The sequence below is a fragment of the Erigeron canadensis genome, chromosome 3, assembly GCF_010389155.1.
Source record: "Erigeron canadensis isolate Cc75 chromosome 3, C_canadensis_v1, whole genome shotgun sequence".
Lineage (NCBI taxonomy): Eukaryota > Viridiplantae > Streptophyta > Magnoliopsida > Asterales > Asteraceae > Erigeron > Erigeron canadensis.
Genome location: NC_057763.1, coordinates 12931921 through 12952624, shown reverse-complemented (window position 1 = coordinate 12952624; position 20704 = coordinate 12931921). Strand labels below are relative to the sequence as shown.

General features: G+C 37.9%; 1 long non-coding RNA gene across 1 annotated transcript; it reads left to right on the top strand.

The window, feature by feature from the left end:
- The first annotated feature begins 2615 nt into the window (after positions 1-2615).
- On the top strand, positions 2616-5685 carry LOC122594576. Its single transcript, XR_006323037.1, has 2 exons — positions 2616-2917; positions 5486-5685. It is a non-coding gene; the product is annotated as an uncharacterized LOC122594576 (long non-coding RNA).
- Positions 5686-20704: the final 15019 nt, after the last annotated feature.

The window sequence follows — 20704 nt, the reverse complement described above, 5'->3', positions numbered from 1 at the left end:
TAAGGGCGTCCCTCAATGTCTCAGTGGTGATTGTACACGGGACTGACCCATCCTTTAATGTAAAAGAGATGGATGAGCAGTCAAGAGAATTTGAAGCCGTGTACCAAAACTCACACAAGTAATCATGGTACATCTTGTGTGGGTTTTGAGAAAAGGCATCGCTGAGGGGAGAATCTCTAAAGAAAGATTGGATTTTCTCTATCAAAGAATCAGCGGCCTGTTGCCCTTGAAGAGATGCCATGTGGTTGTTTGGATTTAATTTTATTAATTTGGAATTTATTGGGGAACCCACAGCATGGTGAACATTCTCTGATGGTTCATAATCAACAGTGAGAAGATTAACATCACGAGAACGAGAGGAGGAGGATGAAGATTTAGGAGCCATTTAATCTGAAGTTGAAAGTGATTTTGGATTTAGGGTTTTGAATTTGAAGAAGAAAGAGAGAAAGGGATCTCGAATTTTGATGATTGGGAGAGTAAATGAAGGAATGTATGTGTGAAGTAAATGAGAGAAGAAAAGAGTAAGTGGGGGTATATATAGGTAATAAAATAATACCAAAATATATACGAAAAGATTTTTAATCCCCAAATTTTCGAAATCGTGTGTTAAAAGATTTTAGAAAAATTGAAATTCAAAAATAATTAATACCATCTTATCAAGCATTAAATGCTATGACGGCTGGTATTCCCACTCGCCCACTACCTGCAACAATCCCCATAAAACATGCATCTTTTTTATCAAAATGGTTTTAACACGTCACGTGACGGTTGGGAGATGGTTAACATGAGGCAAAGGAGATGGATAGGGCCACTAAATGATTACAAAGTGCGAAGTTAAGTATTATCTTGAAAAGGTGAATGTTGTTGCCAATGTACTTAGTAGAAAAGTGAACACTAAAGTGTCATGAGCAAGAATTAGTCGCGTACGAGTGGAAATGTCTCTAAGAGGTTGATTTCTAGAAGATCAAGCAAAAGCCTTTGAAGAAAGGAATATTGAGAATGAAACATTAAGTGGTACGGAGACAAGGTTGACAAAGATAACGAAGGAACTTTAAACCTTGAGGGAAGATCTTGGGAGGAGCACCTACCGTATGCAGATTACAATGATAGCTACCATTCTAGCATGCACTGTGCACCATTGGAAGCGTTCTATGGGAGCCTATTTAGATCACCCACGTGTTGGGTTAAAATGAATGAAAGGAGATTGACAATGGTCGAATATGTCCAAGAATCGACGGACAAGGTGGCGATTATTAAAGCCACAAAAGATTGGCAAAAGAGTTATGCGGAACAAAGAAGAAAGCCCATGGAATTTGAAGTTGGCGACGAAGTGTTATTAAAGGTGTCGCCGTGGAAAGGGACCGTAAGGTTAGGCAAAGCGGCAAGTTAAGCCTCCGATACATAGGACCTTCCGAAATTATTGCTAGAATAGGCCCCGTAGACTATAAGTTGAAATTACCTCAAGAGCTAGGAGATGTTAATGACCCATTCCACGTGTCAAGCTCGAAGAAATACACGGCGAATGACTCGAAAGTGGTTCCACACGAGTAACTGTGAGTGGAAGATAAGTCCCATTTTCGCAAGGAGCCAAAAGAGATCTTTTATCGCGATGAAAAGCGCTTAAGTGGAGCAAGATCCCTATCGTAAAGATTAGATGAGTTTCGAAATACGGACCCAAGCTTACGTGAGAGCAAGAGGACTTTAGGCGAAAGAAATATAAACACTTATTCCCTAATCAAATTCAAATTCCGAGACGGAATTTTTCTAAGGGGGTAAGGATGTGACAACCCTACTTTTTAAATATTATATATGTGCTAGTTATGTTGTCTATGATCCCGCAAGCCATAGTTATACTAGAAGCTAGTAAATAATGCCCCTAAATTAGTAATCTAAAGCTATTGTTAGTGTCAAATTCAATTTAATAAAATACCATTGAACAAAATTTTTATTGTTAATCAATCAAATTATATAAATAATAAAGTGAATCGCACAAGTTGAGATAACAATCAAAAATTCTTACGAATATCCAACAACTTAATCACCAAGCCAATCTAAATAAATACAACATGAAAATAAAATGACTATCTCAAAAATATATTTATAAACTAATATGTACCTAAAAGTACTTGAATAATAATAATAACTATATATACATATGCATATTATAAGTACAAGTTATGAAAAGAGTAAGTAACAAATTAAAAATACAAATATATATATATATATACACATATATAAACGGTTTCACATATATAATGGAAACAAATTTTGTACCTTAAAAAGCCCACATACTAGTACATTATGTACTCATGTATGCACATTATATACATACAACCTATATATACATTACATAAATATATACATACATATAATACAACTAACAAATTCAAGTACTCATTATGAAATTTCCTTTAAATTTACGGCCCTCATGCCTTCCCCAAGTCTCAGCAACCAATGAATAGATAACTAGCTTACAACACCCAAGGTACATGGTACTTACACATACATATACATGTACAATTTTATAAAAAAAAATAAAAGAGAAAAACTCTTCCCTTTTCCCTTAATCCCAACCGGCCCAATCTCTCTCTCACACTCACATTTCATTTCAAATTTTCATTTACTTTTCTCCTAGTAACTCCCAACTTACACACACTTCACACACAAACTTTTATCCTCTCAAGAAACTCTTTCTTCCTCCTCTTTCTCTCAAATTTTCGGCCAACAATAAATCAAGGAGAAACACCACCAAAAATCAATCCAAACATATTAATAATAAGGGTTTTAGGCTAGATTATTAAAGGGTTAATCCAAGCTAAGGTTTAAGGGTGTTTTTCAAGCAAAGAAATGGTGATATTAGGGCTAGAAGGTCACGAAAATTCTGCACCATTTCACCATCAAAAAGTATTCTTCAAGGGTATATATCTTCATCTCCTTACTAGATCTATTTTGTTTATGTTCATATTCAAGAGGTTTCATCAAAAGATTATGTTTTCTTTATGTTTTCTTTTAAAAATACACTTGATGAGGGCAAAGTTGATAGAATCTTTCATTCCATGTTCATGCATGTTGAATCCATGAAGAAAGATCCCAAGATTCAACTAGTTTAAAGACCCAAAAGTGTAGATATAAATTATATAGATTTTAAAATGATTTTTCCTTTGAAAGATGATTATATTTATATATATTTTGAAGTTATATTTTCTGGAAATTTTTATAAAAATATGTATTTCATGTTGGCTTGATTAGATCTATAAAAGTTTGCATCAAAAAGTGTAGTTATATGATGATCGTTTGTAAAGAGACTTTTGCATGGAAGGATGAATAAGTTTTTATATAAATTTTATGTATGTTTTTCTGGACTTTTTCATAAAGTAATATTTTTATGTTGTTAAATAAAAGTATGGCAAAGATTTGTTGTTAAAATGATGCGATGGTTACATGCATGCTAGATTTAAGAAGGTTGGATTGTTGTTTGGATTATGAGATGATTAGAGACTTGTCATAAGTTAAAAATATGTTAATCTTGATAAATATATTCTGGAAAAATTGATAAAATATCAAGGATACAAAGCTTGGATCAAAACATGTTAAAATATGCTTGAAATCGCAAACCGAAAGCTTGAAAAAAAATGCATTTTGAGCACACACATGCACCATAATCTTATGAACATAAAAATATGGTTAAAATACTGTAAATAATGAGTTTCATAAGTATAAAACTCAAGTCATTTGATACATTGCAAGATTTAGCTCAAAAATCACTTTTTTCGGGTAAAATAATTACTAACCGAAAGCGCAAAATTACACATATCACACCACCACCACTATCACGACTTGAACCACCAAAATATGATGAACTTACTGTAATATTTGAGTTAAGAATGAAAATCCATTTTGAAGTACCTTTATAGCATAAGAAATGAGGCTAAAGTCACTATTTTGGCAAACGAATTATAATTATAAAGTCCTCAATTTAAGGAAGACACAAGAGAGGTTGAATTGATATTGATTTTCATTGATATGAGTTGCCAAAAAGGCCTGGAATTTGTGGACAAAAACTCTTGTGATGATTTCCAAGTATTTTTATGATTTAATGGATTTAAATGTAATTTAAAGTAAAATAAATCAATAAATAAATTATATAAATCATGAAATTGGACAAATTTACATAACCAATGATAAATTTAATTAAAAAATACTGGAGAAAGATGATCACAAGAAAAGAACCAAGTTTTATATGATTTAAAAATAAATAATTAAGTTAAAATCACTAATTAATCGTTATTATTAAATAAATAAAAATAATGCTCAAATAAATGTATAAATTCTAATATTACAAATTTAAAAGCATAAAAGTCATTAGATAATCAAAGTATAATTATCCATGAATTTTAAAGAAAATTTAAAAGCTTAAAGATAATTATAAGGAATTATTTAATTAATAAATGTATAAAATGAATAAATAATATTAAATCAAAGAAATGATTATAAATCAGAAAGTATACTTTAATATCAACATTATGACAGTACTAATGTCAAATAATATTATTAAGCAAAGTGTACAAAGGAAATCATATGTATCAAAGCCAAACTACCGAAATTCCAATAGACGCACAAGAACGTATAATGCGAAAACTACTCTTAACACCAAATTTCGTTTAACCAAATAATGTGGACATCATAATCTACATAAATTTCTTAATTAAGCAACAACCAAAGATGGGCAAGTCTACTAGTAATCATCTCATGAGCTAACACACCAAATCATGCCACGCGAACTTACGTCGTGAAATTATATTATGATTAGGCTTGCTTGGGAATCAACACCTCTTAGGCCAAAGAAATCTAATTTGATCAACCCCTAAACTCTTCAATCAAGTGAGTCATAGCCCCCTTTCAAACTCTTTTATGTGTTTTACTTTCAGGGTGAAAAGCATGATAAATAAAGTTACTTTTTATATATGAAGTGTTTCTTGAAAGAAAGTTTGTGATATGGAATTATATTGTAAGTTCAAATTGCAAAATGTTATATGATGAGCTTGAGTTCTGTCAACCCGTTTTCTTTCGGTACACTACTATTTACTCCGAAAAAGGGAGGCCTGTAGTTAGATAGTTGCGCAACTAGGAATCGTCCACCCACCCAGAGCGTAACTGTGGAAGGCACTTGATTGACAGCTTGTGCAAAGAAAAGAAGTAATATAATGTTTGGACTTGAAAATGGTAGTAGTAGTGGCTCAAGTATTTACTCATCAAAAAGAATATTTAAGCTTTGCCCTCGTGGCTAAAAGAAATTGAAGTTAATATGATTGGATATTAAGATTTGAACATACGATTTTGGAAATGAATATTCGTAAGAACACTTGAAAGTATTTTCTTTGTGACTTAATATCTTGGTTATAATTGAAGTATGAATTGTTGTTAGTTACAAACCTATGAACTCACTCAACTCTCGTAGTTGACACTTTTTCTTCATGCTTTTCAGGTTTAGAGCAGTAAATAGCTTTAAGGACCGCCTCATGGACGATGTACTTGTTTGTTGTTCGATGGACTTGTAATGCAAACAATTTGTCTTTTATTTATGGATTATGGTTATGTAATGGATTTAAAATGTCAACTTGAACTTATTATCTTTTGAATTCGAATGGCATTTGAAACTCAATGTTAATGTTTTATCTTTAAATCTTTTGTACCATGTCGTTCTGTGGCACTTCGTGTTTCCGCCTTAGTCGGGGTGTTACAGAAATGATACCTGATGTCAATATGTTTTGTCTTGGAGTGCATCACCGGGTTGTGAGATATTGCAATTGCACTGGTGTTGTCACAAAAGATTGGGGTTCTGGTATATTTCATATCATAGTCGAGCAACTGGTTTTTGATCCAAAGAATCTGGGCACAACAACTAGCCGCAGAAATGTACTCTGCCTCAGCAGTTGACATTGAGACCGAAGTCTGCTTTTTGCTGGTCCAACTCACCAGTTTTCCCCCTAGGAAGTGACAACCTCCAGTTGTAGACTCTCTATCAATCTTACAACCTGCATGATATAAATCTGAATAACCCATCAGATCTAACCCTGAGCCTTTGGGATACCAAAGACCAAGGCTAGGACACCCTTTCAGGTACGTAAAAATGCGCTTAACAGCATGCAAATGTGATTCTTTTGGGTTAGCCTGAAATCTGGCACATAAACATGTTGCAAACATTATATCTGGCCGACTGGCAGTTAAATACATCAGTGAACCAACCATTCCACGATATTCTTTTGTGATCCACTGGTTTTCCATTTGGGTCAGAATCCAAATTTAAAGGTGCTGCAATGGGTGTGTTTTTCGATGGGATTGAATCATCTTTGTATTTTCTTAACAAATCTCTGACATATTTTTCTTGGTTAATAAAAATACCTTCCATGGTTTGTTTAATTTGTAAACCTAAGAAAAATGTTAATTCACCCATTAAACTCATTTCATATTCTTTTGACATGATTTTTGAAAATTTCTCACACATTGCATCATCAGTCGAGCCAAAAATAATGTCATCAACATAAATTTGTACCAGCAAGATATTACCTTTTTCTTTTAAGATGAACAAGGTACTATCAATTGCACCTCTATCAAAACCATTTTTGGTAAGATGTTTGGTCAGTGTGTGATATGTCGTATTTTATGCCCATTTCCCATAGCTTAAAGTGTCGATTAGTGAGGTTTAAGAGTCATTTTCGTATACATTTGGTGCGTTTATGATATTTGTTAGTGTTTCAGGTGGAAAACAGGTAACTAAACAATATTTTGCAGAAAACGAAGTTTCTGGAGCAAAATGGGTGTTTACGGATGTTTCATGTGGCTCGTGAATGAAGAATTAAAGAAGTCCAGCTAGTCAAAGAAGGTCAACGCCAGAGTGCGACGCACCTTATGGAGTGCGTCGCCGTTTTGCTTATCGTGGAAATAACTGCTTCGCAGTCCAATCAGTGTGCGACGCACATCCTCTATAGGCGACAAGAGATCAGTCAAAGTCAATAAAGTCAAAGGGGAAGGTGCGACGCACTTTGCTATGTGCGACGCACCTGGGCGCCGAATCTGTCCACTTTTCTGCATCACATAAATAGCTGCAAAAACATTCCAAAAACCTATCTTTCACTTTCCAGACGATTTTAAGAGCTTTTTCTAGGGTTTATCTTATTTTTCATCAATTTGAAGGATCAAAGACTCGTTCGGAATCATTTCGTTATTCGTTTTTCAATCCTTTGTATTCGGTAACAATGAATTCTTTCATTTTGATTTGTTATTTCATATTTAATATGAGTGGCTAATCGCCTTTTCATCCATCTTGATGGAGTGAGACATTATGTAGGGATTGCACAATATTTATTAATTCACGTGATTTGATTTAACGTTCTGTCATGATCTTAATCTATTCGTTCTTTGTCATTCAATTATTGATTGTGGATAATTTGTATTCATTGCTTAGTGACGACTAGGATTTGGGTATAAGTTATTTTGATTGCTTAGTTAGAAGCAATTGGTTCTATGACGGGTACGGTAGAGGGTAATCGATATTTGATAAGAATTAACAGATTGACGGTTGGGTACAATCGATAGGCAAAATTGTTATCTGAAATGACCAAAACCATTGTGTAACTAGGGAAGTTATAAAAAGGCGTCTTGGGGTACTGGTCTTAATAATGAAACTAGTTTATACAAGAGAGTCGAATAAGTTGTTAACTTGACGGGTACGGGGTTGGCGATTAATTTGAGTCTCGGTCATTTAATCACTAAATTGAATTTGAACTTCATCAAATGTGCGATCCTAACATTCTGTTGAGCGAAATCAAGATGGGTAACTTTTAAATAACTGTTTTTCAACAACAACTTCTCTTTCGATTAATCCTATGGGATTACTAACTTTTCAAACTAACTACTTGCAACGTGGCAATACGGCCACAAAACCCCCATATTTCACTAGAATCATTTAATGTTTACAATTGCTTGTTTAAGTTCTTGCAAACGATCTCGGCTTACCAGATTTCACTATACTGCATGCGATCAGGTACACTTCCTGTGAGTGTGTAGTAGTCAGTCTTTCGGTAAATCGTGTTTAAAAATTTAAAGCGAGATTTCGCACATCAAGTTTTTGGCGCCACTGCCGGGGATTTAAACTAAGTAGTTGTTAGTTTTGTGATTCGATCCTTCCTTGCATTCAATTGCGAGGAAGTTATTTGTTTTTAATAGATAGATTTCATTTTTATTTTAGTTTTATTTTTGTTAGTTTCTGGTGCGGTTAACGGTGTTTCTTGTGGTGTTTGTGCAGGTGCTTTGTTAGTTGATGAAAACAAGAGCCTCTGGTAGACCTTTGCTTAGTCCTCAATCTAATCCAGGGAAAGCCAGAAGATGCTTACTTAGATCAAACAACACGGAGCCCTCAAACACTGAAAACATAGATTCAAACACCGAAAACCGTGATCACCCGGACGTAGATTTGGATCAATATTACTCAAAGAAAGGTTCAACGTCCGAGGTGCACTTAAGTCCCAAATTCTCCGAAGGTAGTGGTTTGTTCAAAACTGGTGATAGCTCAGAGGAAGAAGATAATCGGGATAAAACTCATCAACCGGATTTAACTGAGATTCCTAGAGAAAATCTTCAGGCAACTCAACCAGTTAGGGCTAAGAGAATGGGTGATCAAGAACCGGTAAACCCCAATTACCGTCTTTACGGTGACCGTAGGAGAAATGTCCCCATTAATAGGGGCACTCCTATTCGCCTTCCAACCACCGGAGTAAACTTTTCTCTTAAAGGAAGTCATTTGAAAAGTGTGGAGGAAGAGAAGTTTGATGGGGTAACTAATAATGATCCATATGGGCAAGATGATAACGTGTCAAGAAGATTTGTAGGTTTTATCACTATGGCGCGAACCAAGATGATAATGTGAAGCTTGAGCTTTTTCCACTCACTTTATGTGGAGGAGCTAAGGCATGGTTAAAGGAGCAACCAGATGATCTGTATACAACTTGAGATGAGCTTCGTGTTGGGTTTATCGATGAGTTCTATTCTATCAGGACTCAGCGACAGTTGGAGAATAAGATCCGATCATTTACCCAAGATCCAGGGGAAGATGTAGTAGATGCCTGGAAACGCTACCCTAATGGCTTGTGTTTGCTTCAATATCCTGAAACTGTGTGTTTGTATATGGGATCCTAATGCTTTTGTTAAGGAGGATGTTTACTTATTCGATAGATTCATTGTGGTAAAAGGAAATTGGGTAGCGTTTAATCTGAGTTGTTATATGCTAAATGTATATGCTCCTCAATTGGGAAATAATAAGGTCGAACTATGGAACAGTATCTTAAGTTTCATGGATTCTTATAAAGGGAATTACATTATTTGCGGGGACTTCAATTCGGTAAGACGTCCAGAGGACCGTATGGGTACAACGTTTTCTCGAGTAAATGCGGATAACTTTAATAAATTCATCGATCATGGTCATTTTGTTGATCTACCACTTGGGAGGCACAAGTTTACCAGAACAAGTATTGACGAGTCAAAGGCTAGTTATATTGATAGGGTCCTTGTTAATCATTCTCTTCTAAATGTCATGAGCGACCTGGTTTTAGTAGCTCTTGATAATGTTTTATCTGATCATCGGTCTTTGCTAATATATCAGAAGTGTCTTGATTTCGGCCCTACGCCTTTCAGATTCTATAATACTTGGCTCGATATTGATGGATTTGAAGATCTCGTCAATACTAGCTGGAAGAAAGATAATGCTCTTCACAATCGGAATGCCTTTACTGCATTTAAAGATAAATTAAAGGTTCTAAAGGCTGATGTTAAAATGTGGCGTAAAGAAAGGGAGGTTACGCGTAACAGAGATAACATTACCATGGAGATCGCGAGTGTGGATAAGCAAATTATTTCAGGAGGTGGTGATAGTAATTTATACCAAAAAAGGCGTGGTCTGATCAATGAACTAAATGTGATGGATTATCGAATTAATTGTGATTTAAAACAGAAAGCTAAGGTGAAATGGAGTGTGGAGGGAGATGAAAATTCAAAATTTTTCCATGCAAGCATCAACAAGAGAAGGCAATCTGGTAATATAAAAGGTATTAAGCTTAATGGTAGATGGCTTGATGATCCGATATCTATTAAAAACTCTTTTCGTGACCATTATGCCTCTAAATTTGCGAGATTTGAAGGCCTTACTGCCACCGTCGATGAAAACAGATTCAAACAACTCAACACGAACCAGATATCCAATCTGGAGTCTGACTTCTCTATGGAGGAAGTAAAAAACGGGGTGTGGAGTTGTGGAGGAGACAAAGCTCCTGGACCGGATGGGTTCTCGTTTGCATTTGTTAAAAGATTTTGGGATACTTTAAAAGATGATGTCTTAAATATGGTTCGAGAATTCCATCAAAGGGCCGATATCCCCATGGGATGCAATTCTTCATTTTTCACTTTGATTCCCAAAGTTAATAACCCGATTACCATGTCGGATTTTCGCCCTATAAGTCTCATTGGCCTCCAATACAAAATTATTGCTAAACTTTTGGCTAATCGCCTTTCTAAGGTGATTGACTCGATTATTAGCTCTGAGCAAACCGCGTTCACTGAAGGTAGGCAAATATTGGACGACTCGTTTCTTCTCAATGAAATCATCGATTGGTACAAAAGAAGAAGAAAGCAACTCATGCTTTTTAAAATCGACTTTGCTAAGGCCTATGATTCTCGATCATGGGACTTCCTTTTATCTATTCTTAAGGCGATGAGATTTGGTGCTAAATGGATTGATTGGATTAAAGCGTGCCTTTCCTCTGCCAGAGCTTCTGTCTTGGTGAATGGCAGTCCCACGGAAGAGTTCCCTATCCAGAGGGGTCTTAGACAAGGAGATCCTATGGCTCCTTTTCTTTTCATTATTGCGATGGAAGGCCTTCATGTGGCTATTGAAAAGTTGGTCAGCGATGGTATATTTAAATCTGCTAATATTAATAATATTGTCGTTTCTCATCTTTTTTATGCAGATGACATCATGCTAATTGGAGAAAGTACACAAGAAAATATGGAGGTCATAGTTACAGCCCTCAGGTTTTTCTATCATGTTTCTGGCCTAAAAATTAACTTCGAAAAGTCATCTATAATAGGAATTGGGGTTGACACGACTGATATTGATCGGATGGCTTGTGTGGCGAGATGTAAGACTGAATCTCTTCCTTTCAAATATCTTGGTACTCCAATTGGGGGTAGCTCCTCTCGGGTTAAAACTTGGGAGCCTGTCATCTTGAAGTTCCAAAAAAGGTTGGCGAACTGGAAGGTCAATCTCCTCTCCATAGGAGGGAGGTCTACCCTAATTAATTCGGTTCTTGGCTCTATTGGGATCTATTATTTATCCATTTTCCAGATGCCTAAGAAAGTGAATAACATGTTAGAAGCCGTTAGATCCTCGTTTTTTTGGGGAGGTACAAAAAATAAAAGGAAGATTGCGTGGGTTAAATGGGGTTCAGTATTAGCAGAAAAGAGGGATGGTGGTGTGGTGTTCGGGAGTCTGGAAGCCATGAACCAGGCTTTACTCTACAAATGGAGGTGGAGAGCTCTAAATAACCCTCATAACCTCTGGGTCCAAGTCATCTCAGCCATACATGGTGAAGATTGTTTCAAAAATCTATCCTTTAAAAACAGAGGATTATGGTATAACATTGTTCAGACGGTTAAGGGCATTCATGAGATTCCGGCTATCGGCTCTAATATCATCAGTCGTAAAGTGGGTGACGGTATGGCCACTAAATTTTGGAAGGATATATGGGTTGGTAACTGTACACTAGCTTCAAAATATCCAAGACTCTTTGCACTGGAGGTTGATAAGGATTGCAGCATTAATACCCGGATATGTAATGATGCATGGAATTGGAACTGGCATAGATGTCTCAAATATGAAAGGGAAATGCAATCTCTTAGTGAGATGGTCAACAACTTACCTTCTAGACTTGATAATGAGAAAGATGATTATTGGGTTTGGGATTTAAATGGAAAAAATGTTTTTTCTATTGCAGGTCTTCCAAAAACTATTGATCACCATACTCATCCGATCAGTACTACTCCCACCATATGGAACAATTTTATCCCTAAAAAGATAAATCTTTTCATTTGGAGATTAAGAAGAGAATGTCTGCCTACGACATTAAACTTGTTTGCTAAAGGAATTGATGTAACCACTTTCTCTTGTACTCAATGTCCAAATGGGGTGGAGTTAATTAGTCATATCTTTCAAGATTGTGTTATCACTTTGAATACGAGACAAATGTTGTCGTCTTGGACACAATGTGATATTCCCAACAGCCCTCCTGAGGATGTCTTGAGCTGGTGTAATACGCTCAATAAACCTGCGATGACTCGTAAAAGACTTCAAGCTATATTGTTCATATGGTGGTGGTATATTTGGAAAGCAAGAAATAAGACGGTTCATGAGAATATCAAGGAAAGTAGCAACGATATATTTAACTCTATAGTCTCGACTTCGTTCCTTTGGATCAACAACCGGGATAGGAAGTGTCGTGTCACATGGGAAATATGAAACACGAGTCCTATGCAATGAACCATATGAGATCGTCTGGTATAATTTTCTTTGCTTCTTGTTATATTTGGTTGTTGGTCGTCCTCGGAACTTGTTTGGGATTGCATCAAAAACACCACGAAGTGAAAACCGGTGGCTCGGCCTTCGTTGGTGGGGTTTTTTCTTGTGTTTATTGGCGCAAGTTTTTTCAACTTTTTTGCAATCTTAGCAGTTAAAGTTCTGAGAAGATTCTAGATTGTGTAAAGTTAGTTTTTCTAGAATTGTATCTTGTATTTTTAGACCACTAGTACCTTGCTAGTTGGTTGTTATTAATAATAATTCTTTTCGCTGTTCAAAAACAAAAAGATATTGAGGCAAAGCTTGAAAGGCTAGGAGCACTGAACAGGCAGCCCGGTACTTTACCGAGCAATACCCAGCAGAATCCTAAGCCTCAACAGAACAATCAAGGATCTGGAACCAAGTATAACCATCCAAATTCTAGGAATGAGTAAGTCAATGCTATCACAACAAGAGCAGGTAACACTTATAACTCTGCAAATGTTTTACCTAATGTTGTTACTCCTCTTGTGCAGGTTGAACCAGAAGGGACTGTTGATGAAGAAATTGAGATGGAGCCGAACCCAACCGTGAAGGTCCCGGCCGTTCCATCTAAGAACGTTGAGAAACCTACTGTTGAGACACCTCCGGTGAGGCCCTACTAACCGAAGGTGCCGTTTCCTCAATGGTTGAGACGAGGGAAGATTAAGGAGAACTTTAAGAAATTCGTTGAGTTAATTCAAAATGTTAACATTTCTGTTCCGTTAGTTGATCTCCTTGCAGGTATGCCCAACTACGTGAAGTTTCTTAAAGATCTTATTTCGGATAGGAAGAAGCTACAAGAAGACAAGACGGCGGTCATTAGTGCCGAAGTTTCCGCTATAATAAAGAACGAGATACCCCCTAAGCTTGATGATCTAGGGAGTTTTCTTATTTCTTGTTCTTTTGGTGTTGAGTTGTATAAGGCATTGGCCGACCTTAGAGCCAGCATTAATTTAATGCCTTACTCTGTTTATAAGAAGTTGTCTCTTGGTGCATTGACCCTAACCCGCATGAGCATTAGGCTTGCAAATAAATCATTCCAATATCCCATGGGGATAGCGGAAAATTTACAGATTAATGTGGGTCATTTGATTTTCCCGGTTGATTTTGTTATTCTAGAAATGGAGGCGGACATTAATGTACCTCTAATTTTAGGCGGACCATTCCTCATGACCGCGGATGCTATCATCCGGGTCAAGGCCAAGGAAATCTCTCTAGGTGTCGGTGATGACCGAATTGTTTTTAATGTAGATAAAGCTCTTAAGCATCCGTACTCATGTGATAAATCTTGTTTCAGGATCGATGTGATCAAGGAGGAAGTGCTTTGGAAAAGGAGCTTATGGACTATTTGGATATGGAAGATGGACAAGCTGTGTTAGCTTGTAGTGAAAAAGAGCATGAGTTGGTTGAAGAAATGATGCATGAAATCATGGCTCTTAATGTTGATGGAAACTCCACCGGAGGATGAGTCTTTTGAAGAAATCAAAGATGATAGAAACATCCGAGTGCCTACATCGGTTGAGAGTCCTCCCACCGATTTGGAACTCAAGCCACTTCTGAATCATTTGGAGTATGCATATTTAGAAGGTACATCTTTTCTCCCCGTTGTCATTTCATCTTCCTTGATGGAGGATGAATAATCTAGGCTTATTACCGTGTTGCAGGCCCATAAAAAGGCCTTTGCATGGAAGATTTCCGATATTCCGGGTATAAGTCCAGAATTCTGTAAGCACATAATTAATTTTGTTGAGAATGTTAAACCTGTTGTGCAAAGACAACGGGATTGAATACAAACATGAAGGATGTTGTTAAAAAAGAAGATTTGAAATTATTAGATGCGGGAATCATATTCCCCATCTCGGATAGTTCATGGGTAAGTCCGGTACACTGTGTACCGAAGAAGGGTGGGATGACTGTTGTTTAAAATGACAAAAATGAATTAATTCCCACAAGAACTGTCACGGGGTGGAGGGTATGTATTGACTATCGGAAACTAAATGATGCGACCCACAAGGATCATTTCCCATTGCCCTTTATCGATCAAATGCTTGAACGGCTCACCGGGAATGAGTATTTTTGTTTTCTGGACGAGTTCTCCGGGTACTTCCAAATACCCATAGACCCGAAAGATCAAGAGAAGACCACCTTCACTTGCCCCTATGGCACTTATGCCTATAGGAGGATGCTATTTGGTCTTTGTAATGCACCCGGGACTTTTCAACGTTGCATGAATGCCATTTTTCAGGATATGATAGAAACCTCCATGGAAGTATTCATGGTTGATTTTTCAGTTTTTGGTAGTTCATTTGAAAATTGTTTAAAAAGTGTTGACAAGATGATGGAAAGGTGTGAACGGGCACATTTGGTCTTGAATTGGGAAAAATGTCACTTTTTGGTCAAGGAATGTATAGTTTTGGGACATAAAGTTTCTAAGGAAGGGTTAGAGCTTGACAAAGCTAAAGGTGATGTGATAAGTAAGCTACCTCCACCCACAAATGTTAAATCTGTTAAAAGCTTTCTTGGTCATGCGGGGTTTTACCGTAGGTTTATAAAAGATTTTTCTAAAATCACCTGGCCTATGACCAAGTTGTTAGAGAAAGATGTCCCATTTCTTTTTGATAAAGAATGTCTTGAAGCTTTCAACTTGCTTAAGGAGAGATTAACCAATGCCACCATTATGACTCCACCCAATTGGTCTTTACCATTCGAGTTGATGTGTGACGCTAGCGATTATGCCTTAGGGGCCGTTTTAGGCCAAAGGGAGGATAAACATTTCCGACCTATCTCGTATGCTAGCAAGACTTTAAACCCTGCCCAACAGAACTATACGGTTACCAAAAAAGAGTTGTTGGCAGTTGTGTATGCTTTTGTCTATACTGATCATTCTGCCTTGAGGTACTTGTTCTCGAAACAAGATGCCAAGCCCCGTCTAATTCGTTGGGTCTTGCTTTTGCAAGAATTCGACATTGAAATTAAAGACAAAAGGGGGCTGAGAATGTGGCAGCTGACCATCTCAGTAGGCTCGAAAAGCCTCACCGTGAGGAATTACAAAAGCATGATATTAATGATGATTTTCCTGATGAGTTTTTGATGAAGATTGAAACAGGACCTTGGTTCGCCGATAGGTGCAATTCCATAAGATATGTCAAAGCAAGAACGGAGGAAACTTTTTACCGAGGCTAAACATTACTTTTGGGAAAATCCATTTTTGTTTAAAATTTGTGCAGATGGGATGATAAGGAGATGTGTGGCAGATGATGAGACACGCCAGATTCTTGATGCTTGTCACCATGGGCCAACTGGTGGACATTATGGAGCGTCAGTCACCGGTAAGAAAGTATATGATGCTGGATTCTTTTGGCCAACCGTTTTCAAAGAAGCACAAACTTTGGTAGAGGTTTGTGATGTGTGTCAGCGACAAGGTAATATTTCCAAACGGGATGAAATGCCTCAAAACTTTATTCAGGTATGTGAAGCTTTTGATGTTTGGGGCATACACTTTATGGGACCTTTTCTCCCATCGAATAGGAATTCGTATATCCTTGTTGCTGCTGATTATGTTTCAAAGTGGGCCGAGGCGAAAGCCTTGCCAACGAATGACGCACGTGTTGTCATTCATTTCTTGAAAAAGCTTTTCTGTAGGTTCGGAGTGCCCAAGGCCTTAATCAGTGATTGCGGAAGCCATTTCGCCAATCACCAACTCGCTAAGGTGCTAAAGAGGTATGGTGTCAACCACCGTTTTTCAACCTCATATCACCCCCAAACGAGTGGCCAAGTTGAAAACACAAATCGGGCACTAAAGAGAATTCTTGAGAAAACCGTAGGAGATAACCCGAAGTCTTGGTCCACCAAGCTTGATGATGCTCTATGGGCATTTAGGACCGCCTACAAGACACCGATTGGGACAACCCCATTCCGGTTGCTTTATGGCAAGACTTGTCATCTTCCTATTGAAATTGAGCATAAGGCCTATTGGGCGCTCAAGAATTGTAACATGGACCTACTTGAAGCCAGTGAGTTGAGATCGATGCAACTAAACGACCTAGATGAACTTAGGTTGTATGCGTATGATAACTCGTTGTTGTATAAGGAACGAACAAAAGTTTGGCATGATCGTAGGCTTAGGAAAAAGGATTTTAAAGCCAGTGATAAGGTCTTGTTGTTCCTTTCTAAATACAAGTTCAAACAACCCAAGTTGACTTCTAGGTGGACCGGCCCCTTTGTGATCAAACATGTGTATCCGTCTGGTTATGTGGAAATGTTTAAATCGGATGGTACTTCGTTTATTGTTAACGGTCACAGGTTGAAGCTTTATCATCATGAAGAAGATGTGGGAGTCGTCGTTCACGAACTTCCATTTTTCGAAATCAAGCAATGAGAAGAAATCCGAGTCTAGCTAAAGACTCGTAAATAAATTGAGCGCTTCGCGGGAGGCAACCCGTGTTTTATATTTTTATTATTATTATTATTATGTTTTGTGAAATTTTAATGTTTTCAGGTGTTTATGTCGAGTATTACAGGTCTGGAGTCCCTTTACGCGTTCCGGTAAGTTGTTTGTGGACAAACTATAAGGTAAGTGTGGGGGAGGTCAAAGTGCGACGCACTTATCTAAGTGCGACGCAATATTTGTATAGCCAGGATGTGCGACGCAGTTTCTATAGACTGCGAAGCACATTAATGCTCGAAAATAAGGGGTGCGACGCCTAGGTTGTGGGTGCGACGCACTCCCACGTGTCGTTCAGAAAATTCGAAAACCAAAAAAAATATATATATTTAATTAAAAAGGGCGACGCACTTTTATAAGTGCGACGCAGTGTATGTTCAGATCGGGTCAAAGCAGTCAAAAGGAAGGGTTTTCTCACTTTACCTACTTTTGAAACCCTATCATGATAAGAACTGGAAATGTATATCTTCACCTTGCTTTTGTTTTATTTTCTTATGTATTTTAGGTTAGAATCTTTTGAATAAATCTTGGTGGTGGTTGTATGTTGGGATGTTTAAGGTTGCGTGAATTAGTCGAGGGTTTTGATTGTCAAATGTTTATTAACAAGCAGTTAGATAGATTTTAAATTACGATTAGGAATCCATTGTAAACCCTCGACCAGAAAACCCAGAATACATTCGAGTGCGGCGTACTTTCTGAAGTGCGCCGCCGTTGGATAGGATATGAGGGCGACGTACTTTTAAATGTGCGACACAGTTTTGTATGTCGAGGTTCAGACTGCTTCGCAGTCACCTAAAACTGCGACGCAGTTTGGTTCCTTGCTCGCCTGACCCGACTTAAGCTCATATATAGTCATAATTATTCAGGTTTTGATTGTTTTCGTCTTTGTTTGTGTGCAGGCCGCTGCTGCAGGTACAAATGGGCGTAATCCCAGGCGTGCCTCTTCTTCATCCCACACGGGTGAAGACACATCAGATGCGGGACAAGCCCAAGTCGTCGTTGCTCCTGTCCTCGCACTCTCTGCTCACCAATGGCTTACTTGGCCTCGTGCTTCACAAGAGCAAAAAGCCGCGTCAATGCGAGGTTGGAGAAATTTCTCTCCAAAGATATCGATGAGCCCAGGTATCTTCCCTCTAGTATGCTTGACATGTTGGCGATACGGGGGGACATTGAAGGGTTTTTACGTTTGGTTGAAATGGAAAATGATGAAAGTGGGAATCCAAGGGATCAGGATTTTAGACTTTGGTTTGATATATTTGGTAATAGGGAGTCAGTTTGCAAGGAATGGTGCTTGGAATTTTACTCCACCATCAATGTTGATAAAATTGATAAGGTTAAGATAGGTCTTTAACTATTGCTGAGTTTGGAGTAGCCACCGGGATATATACCCAGAATTTGTTAGAAAATAATCCATTGTTCATGAAGGTTCTTAGCAGGGGGGCCAGAACCGGGTTAGGATTCCTGGATGGTGATCAAAAATCTTATTTCAAGCAGATTAGCGGTGGTGTTACTTGGGAAAATGGTATTGGGGCAAGTAACATTAAGTCACCCATTTTGAGATTGTTTTTGAAAATGATAACTTACTTGGTTGTTCAAAGATCGAATCAAAGAGACAAGGTCTATCTGGAAGATATGTGGTTGCTTAGATTGTTTCATGAGGGTGCCCCTTATAGGTCAGCTTGTGCACCATACATGGTGGCAAGGCATATGGGAACCCAGGGAATGAGGGATCGGAAGCTAGTGTGTGGTCATTACATGACAAGACTGGTTAAGTTTTTTGGATGTGAGAACGATAGGGCAAATGCGGTCTACAACTTGAACTGGAAGCTTATGAAGGAATTTGAGTACGCTGACTTGAAGCGTTTTGGTTTGTTGAAGAAACAATCCCACAGAGATTTGTACGCTTTGATTGATTTTGGTGATGATGCCCCCGAGGGTGAAGAAGGGGATGATGAGGATGATGAAGAAATGGAGGATGCAGTGGAGGAAGAATTGGTTAGACGCCCTAAGCATCGTGCTACTTCTACTGCAGAAGCTTCTTCTTCTTCTTCTACAGGTTTTGACTTCACCTCTCATCAGTCTGTTATGGATCGGATGTTTGAATCTCAACAATCATTTCACACCCGCATGGATAGTTTTAGAGAGCATGTTGGGGGAGATATGACGATGATGGGTTATGGGCTTGGTAGAGTGGTATATGACTCGCGCCGTTACCAGCCCATGTGGCAGGCACAGCTGAGAGGGTCGGTGGAGGTTTTTACTTTCCTCCCGAGCATGTGGTCGAGGAGCCTCCTCGTCACGATCCAGGGGCACTAGGACCAGATATGCCGGTCCGATTTGGTTCTTATACAGGTACTTATGCTGGCATGGACGTGACCTAAGCAGGAGCTTCTGAGCAGACTTATGCAAAACGGGTGGTTGGTTTTTTCTTTGACTATGGTAACCTTGCTGGCTACCAACACTACCCACCTCACCCTCCACCACAGTGAGTTTTTATGCAGGTTGATGAATGAGAAGCCATCAGTTGCTGTTTTTGATGGCTTGTATGATTTGTTTGAACAATTTCTTTTTTCGTACTCTTCATTTCGATTTGGTTGTTTTGTATCCACCCTACAGGGTGATGAGACATCGTATTTTCTTTCCATTTCCGTAGAATAATTAGGTTGGAATGTTGCATGCTTAACACTTATATTATTATGTTGGCTTTGTTTGTGTTCATGTGTGATAGCAAGGGTGTCATATACATATGCTGACAGTAAATTCAGCGCTCATTATTCATGTTGGCATCATTCGCGCATGGAATACCACATGTCCCCGGCAAGTTTTCTTGTTTTTATTTTGCTTTCTAGTTTACTTTTCCCTATTTCCCTTATTTGGCTTCGTTTCTTGGACATTGAGGACATTGTCCAACTCAAGTGTGTGTGGGGGGGGGGGGGGGGAGGTAAATAGGAAAAAGTCGGGTAATTTTTGAATTTTTGAAGATTTTTGCATGTTTTTCCTCGTAGTTAATTGCTTTTGTCACCTAATTATAGATATAAATGAGCAATGTAACTACATCTTGGTAATACTTTTAATATGTGGAATGTGTTTTGACTGATTAACGTGGCATCCCTTCTAGATTAATAACATTGCTAGCATGCTTATAGCACCAAAACACCAAAATTGTGAGATTGATTGATTCATTGTTAGTTATGATTAGTGTTACGGTTTTGGAACTATTACCCTTGTGAATTTGTCCCTCTCTTAGGCTTTTGGATTTTATCCGGGAGTAAGGGTCTCTTTTTGAGCTCTGAACTAGGATGTGCAAGTTTGAGGTTGATTTTCCATTTCCAGATTATTTCCATTTGCTATGAGTGTGCGGTGATTGCGTTGATTCTAGAACTTGTCCTTTTTGATCGTTCCGTTGTTTTGCTATATGATGAAGAGGCAAATTTAGGATAAAACCTTTATTCTTTGTTTATTCACCCTTTGTTTAGTAAAAATTTGTTATATGCATGTTTTGTAATGTGCTTAGTAGCTAACTACACTGGTTAGTGAACCACCCGTTGGAAACCCGTATGTTGCACTCCTTTTTAGTGCAAGAAACAATAGAAAACATGTTGTCACTAGCCTGTTCT